This window comes from Mobula hypostoma, chromosome 20 (assembly GCF_963921235.1).
Source record: "Mobula hypostoma chromosome 20, sMobHyp1.1, whole genome shotgun sequence".
In the NCBI taxonomy this organism is placed as follows: Eukaryota; Metazoa; Chordata; class Chondrichthyes; order Myliobatiformes; family Myliobatidae; genus Mobula; species Mobula hypostoma.
This window is the reverse complement of record NC_086116.1, coordinates 13731812-13737811: the sequence shown is the minus strand read 5'-3', so window position 1 is coordinate 13737811 and position 6000 is coordinate 13731812.

Sequence of the window (6000 nt, the reverse complement as noted above, 5' to 3'; positions counted from 1 at the left end):
ATCTATATCGTTAATGTTGTTATGAAAACATCATGTTTTTAAGTGTGCTAGAAGATTCTTCTGATTTAATGGATGAAAAAAATAGAGGTTTGTCTAATGTGACAGCTTAGCTCATCTAAATATATGATTATTGGCAGTGATGCAGTCTTTAATAACCCTTCTGGTGCCTTGAACTTTACCACATTAATTGCACGATGTGCTTTAATTAGATATTTCACAATAATTTGCAGTACATTAAAATGTTTCAGCAGCTTGCGCCGAGGGCTGCTATGACAATCGATAGATCACTTAGATGTCAGATGCGATAAAATACTCAAATGTATGCCTTTTATTTAGAAATCTAGAGGCAATGAAACCTAGATTGTGAAATAAAATAAAACATCATGCAGCAATCACTGAATTCTGTTTAAAATAAACGGCATGATTTTCATCTTTGTTTAGCTATTTCAAACCCACACGCTAAGTGACCGTTGTCACCAAGCACTGGGACTTAATTGACAGACTGCTCAAATGATGTGAGAAGTACTTGACCTCTACTTTGTGTCTCCTTAATGTGTCAAACAAGATTGATCAACTACTCAGAGGAGAATGCTGGAGCCACGTTGTCATACACAGGCAAATGTCGCCACCACCAGCTTCTGACAGAGATAACAGAAAGACAGCAGCCGCCGATAAGAATAACGTTTTAAAGTGTGCTCATTCACAGGATGCAGATATTGGAGTCAACGGTGGCATTTAATGTCCATCCCTAAATGCCGAGGCACTGAGGAGGCAGTTACAAATCTCAAAGAAGAGGAAATCTGTAGATGCTGGAAATCCAAGCAACACACACAAAATGCTGGAGGAACTCAGCAGGCTAGGCAGCAGCTATGGAAAAGAGTAAACTGTTGACATTTTGGGCCAAGAATCTTCATCAGTTACAAATTTACCACTTTAGCTACCTACAGGCTAAACTTGGAGATTTAGCTCCCTCCAGGACTTCCGTGATCATAAATATTTAGACAATCTAATAGTTTCATGGCTACCACTACTGAGACTAATTTATCTAAAAAATATCCATACCTTATTAAGCTCTGCAGCTGCTGTCATAAACAGAAGAGATTCTGCAGTTGCTAGAAATCCAGAGCAATGCATACACTGGCTTCTTCACCCTTTCGTTCCAGTTCTGGTGAGGGTCTTGGCCCAAAACATGAACTGCTTATTCCTTCCACAGATGCTGCCTGATCTGCTGCATTTCTTCAGCATTTTAATGTGTGACAGGTTGGAAGAGAAACACCTCATATTCCATCTGGGTAGCCACCAACATTGACTTGTCTAAATTCTGCTAATTTCTCTCCCGTTCCCCTTCTCTTTTTTTCCATTTTGGCTCCACTCTTAGCCCTTCCCTTCCCCTCATCTGCCCTTCGCCTCCCTCTGGTGCCCCTGCTCATCCCCTTTTTCCCAAGGTCCACTCTCCTCTCCCATTTGATTCCTCCTTCTTATTCAGCCCTTTTTCTTTCTAACCGATCAACTCCCCCAACCACCTACCTTCTCCCTCACCTGGCTTCAGATGTCACCGACCAGTTTGTACTTCCTCACCATGCCCCATCTTATTCTGGTTTCTTCCACTTTCCTTTGCAGGCCTGATGAAGAGTCTTGGCCTGAAACGCTGATTGCTTATTCCCTTCCACAGATGCTGAATTCCTTCATCATTGTGTGTGCGTGTTGCTCTGTAGCTGCTGTGATGGGACTTGGGCTCATGTCAATGAATGGTTCCGAGTTCTGGTTTTATTTAATCATAATTCTACCATTGCCCATGTATTGTATTGGACACTATTAAGATTGTATCTCTCAGGGAACCCATCTGAGCTCCACATCATCTCAGAGGACCTGTCCTGCACCGAGCACGTAAGGGCAATTACAAAGGAAGCATGGCAGTGCTTCCACTTCCTTAGGAGTTTGCAAAGATCCAGCACAACATCTATAACTTCGAAGAAGAGCAAGGTGGCATGCCTGAATGACTATCGACCTGTGGCTCTGACGTCAATTGCTATGAAGTGCTTCGAGAGATTGGTTATGGCACACATCAACCACAGCCTACTGGTCAACCTCAACGCTTAGCAATTTGCCTACTGGAGCAACAGGTCAACGGCAGATGCCATCTCTCTGGCCCTACATTCCTCCTTAGAACACCTGGAGAATAAAGACGCATACGTAAGGCTCCTTTTCATTGACTACAGCTCTGCCTTTAATACCATCATTCCAAATAAATTGATTCCCAATCTCCGGAACCTGGGCCTTAGCACTCAGATCTGCAGCTGGATCTTCAACTTCCTCACAGACAGGACCCAGGCTGTAAAAATAGGGGACAAGCTCTCCTCTACAATCACTCTGAGCACCGGTGCCCCACAAGGCTGTGTACTCAGCTCCCTGCTGTACTCACTGTACACCCATTAATGTGTAGCCAAGTTTCCATCAAACTCAATATATAAGTTTGCTGATGACACAACAATTGTAGGCCGTATCTCGGGTATTGATGAGTTTGAGTACAGAGAGGAAATTAAGAACCTGGTGGCATGGTGCGAAGACAATAACCTATCCCTCAACGTCAGCAAGACGAAGGGATTGGTTGTTGACTTCAGAAGGAGTAGCGGACTGCACGACCCAATTTACTTCGGTGGTACGCAAGTGGAACAGGTCAAAAGCTTTAAGTTCCTCGGGGTCACTATCACAAATGACCTGACTTGGTCCAACCAAGCAGAGTTCACTGCCAAGAAGGCCCACCAGCGCCTTTACTTCCTGAGAAAACTAAAGAAATTTGGCCTGTCCCCTAAAACCCTCACTAATTTTTATAGATGCACAGTAGAAAGCATTCTTCTAGGGTGCAGCACAGCCTGGTATGGAAGTTGTCCTGTCCAAGACCGAAAGAAGCTGCAGAAGATTGTGAACACGGCGCAGCACATCACACAAACCAATCTTCCGTCCGTGAACTCACTTTACATCCCACGCTGTCGGAGCAGTGCTGCCAGGATAATCAAGGATACGACCCACCCAGCCAACACACTTTTCATCCCTCTTCCCTCCGGGAGAAGATTCAGGAGCTTGAAGACTCGTACGGCCAGATTTGGAAACAGCCTCTTTCCAACTGTGATAAGACTGCTGAACGGATCCTGACCCGGATCTGGGCTGTACCCTCCAAATATCTGGACCTGCCTCTCAGTTTTTTGGTACTACCTTACTTCCCATTTTTCTATTTTCTATTTATGATTTATAATTTAATTTTTAATATTTACTAATTTTAACTATTTTTAATATTTTTAATATTTAATATTTGTAATCCAGGGAGTGTGAAGCGCAGAATCAAATATCACTGTGATGATTGTACGTTCTAGTACCAATTGTTTGGTGACAATAAAGTATAAAGTATAAGTATAAACTTGTACCATCTTCTATAGATTTGTAGTGGAGAGTATATTGCCTGGCTGCATCACAGCCTGGTATGGAAACACCAATACCTGTCACAATAGCGGGGGCTTTGGGAGCAAGGGTGGACCCAAATGCAAGACACATCTTGTGAGGTTACTTAGATTTAGTTTATTGTTTGATACCAGGAGAGCAAGGCAGGAGCAGGAGTAGCAAACTGGACAGGACTCAGGACTACGACTAGGCTGGGACCAAGGGTCTGAGCTTGGACTTGGAATCGGCTCCCAGAACTAGAGGAGACATGAAGAGGCTAGGGTATGGACTCCAAGCCCGAGACTGGGCAAGGACCCAGTACCTAGGTCTTGCCTCGGGTTCGGACCCCAGAACCAGGCATGGACATGACATGGGCTAGGGAGAGGAGGAACATGGGAACACAGAGCCTCGGTCTCGGGGAGCAGGTACATGGAACCATGGACACATACACAGAACACAGAGTTGGGACCCCTTCTTGGGTACAGGACATAGGGCCGGGACTCACACACAGAACAGAGAGCTGGGACCCCTCCTTGGGTACAGGACATAGGGCCGGGACTCATGACCCTCCACGTGGCAACAGCAAGACAGCCTGACTTACCCCACGGAGGCGAGAACAAGACAAGACAGAACATGACCCCCCATGGGGCAACGGCAAGATGGCCTGACCTACCCCACAGAGGCGAGGACAAGACACAACAAGACATGACCCCCTGCGGGGCAACGGCAAAATGGCCAGACTTACCCCCATGGAGGCGAGGACCAGATAAGACAAGACATGAACCCCGGCAAGCAACGGCAAGACGGCCTGACTTATCCCACAGAGGCGAGGACAAGACAAGACAAGACCAACACGAATGAACACCAGACAGTACCTATCTAGCTCCGGTGATGGAACTAGACCGAAGTGCAGGCGGGGGCTGCAGACGACGGCTAGAGGTGAGAGGGGCAGAGAAGGGATTCACACAAGGGGGTAGGACAGGAATCACAGACCGCCAGGGCCAGAACTTGACTCAGAACTGGGAAGCCACCAGGGCCAGGACTTGACTTGGTGCTTGAATGCCGCCAGGGCCAGGACCTGACTTGGAGCCTCCGGATAGTGGTGAGCTCTCGACTCGACCTGGGAACAGTAGACAGCGGTTCTTGATTCCCTCCGGCGGGTTAACTGACATATCCACCTCGGTGAGGAAACTTTGCAGGCTCGCTTTGGCGAGGTAGCTGGACAGTGTTGCTCCAGTGAGGAAAGGCGAATTACCGGCACTCACTTCGGCAGAGACTAGGCTTGCTCCGGCCAGATGACACCGGCACACCGTACCTTGGTGACTTTGTAGACGCTCCCGCGCTGAACGGCTGAAAACCGGAGACTATAAACTACCGGTTCAGCTGAGGGTTAATTGCCTCTAATCAGCAAAGTCGAGGGACACGGGAAAACAGGAGAACAGGGAATCAACGGTCCGGATCGTAACATAAACAAGGTAAATTTAAAGAGATCCTGATCCGGACCATGACAATACCTGTACCTTAGAACAGAAAATCCTAATAAAAGTTGTAGATTATGGCCCAATCCATAACAGGTAAAGCCCCCTCCACCACTGAGCATATGCAGATAAAACGCTGTTGCAGGAAAGCAGCATCCATCATCAGGGATCCCCTCCACCCACGTCATGCTATCTTTTCACTGCTGCCATCAGGAAGAAGGTACAGAAGCCTCAGAAGTCATGCCACCAGGTTCAGGAAGAGTTATTACCTCTCAACCATCAGGTTCTTGAACCAAAGAGGAAAACTTCACCTGCCCCGTCATTGAAATGTTCCCACAACCTATGGACTCACTTTCAAGGACTCTTCATCTCATGTTCACAATAGTTTTGGCTTATTAGTTTATTATTATTATGTATCTCATTTTGTATATGCAAAGTTTGTTGTATTTTGCACACAGGTTGAGTGCCCATATTGGTGTGATCTTTCATTAATCGTTCTCATTATTATTCTTTTTGGATTTATTGAGAATGCCCGCAAGATAATGAATCTCAGGGTTGTATATGGTGACATACATGTATTTTGATAATAAATTTACTTTGAACCTTGAACTTTTGAAAATTGAATCCAAAACACCAGGAAGGAGGTCCTGTGCAGCCAGAGTCGCAGGGAAGCCTCCAGGACAGAAACGAAGAGGTGGTCAATGCCTGCAACATTGTTCCTAGGAAATACACAAAATTTAATGAACTGAATGTTTTCTAAAGTCAGTAAAAAAGACCATCTAACAGCAGATCTACAAGTACACCTGGATAGGAGAAGTTGAGAGAGATAAGGGCCAAATAAGACTAGCTCAGAAATGCAACCTGGTTGCCATGGACGATTTGGGCTTATCGGCCTGTTTCCATGTTGTACAGCTCTCTGACTCTGTGTACTTCACTTCCACTATTGATCTAATGACAACCATTGTTGTGGCGTGGATGAAATTACCAGAGAGACAGAGTCACTGGTAGATACAAAGCAGCTTCTTTATTCGACACAACAAGGTACAGTAGGCATCTTACGGACAGAGACGCTTTCCGCAGAAAGGTC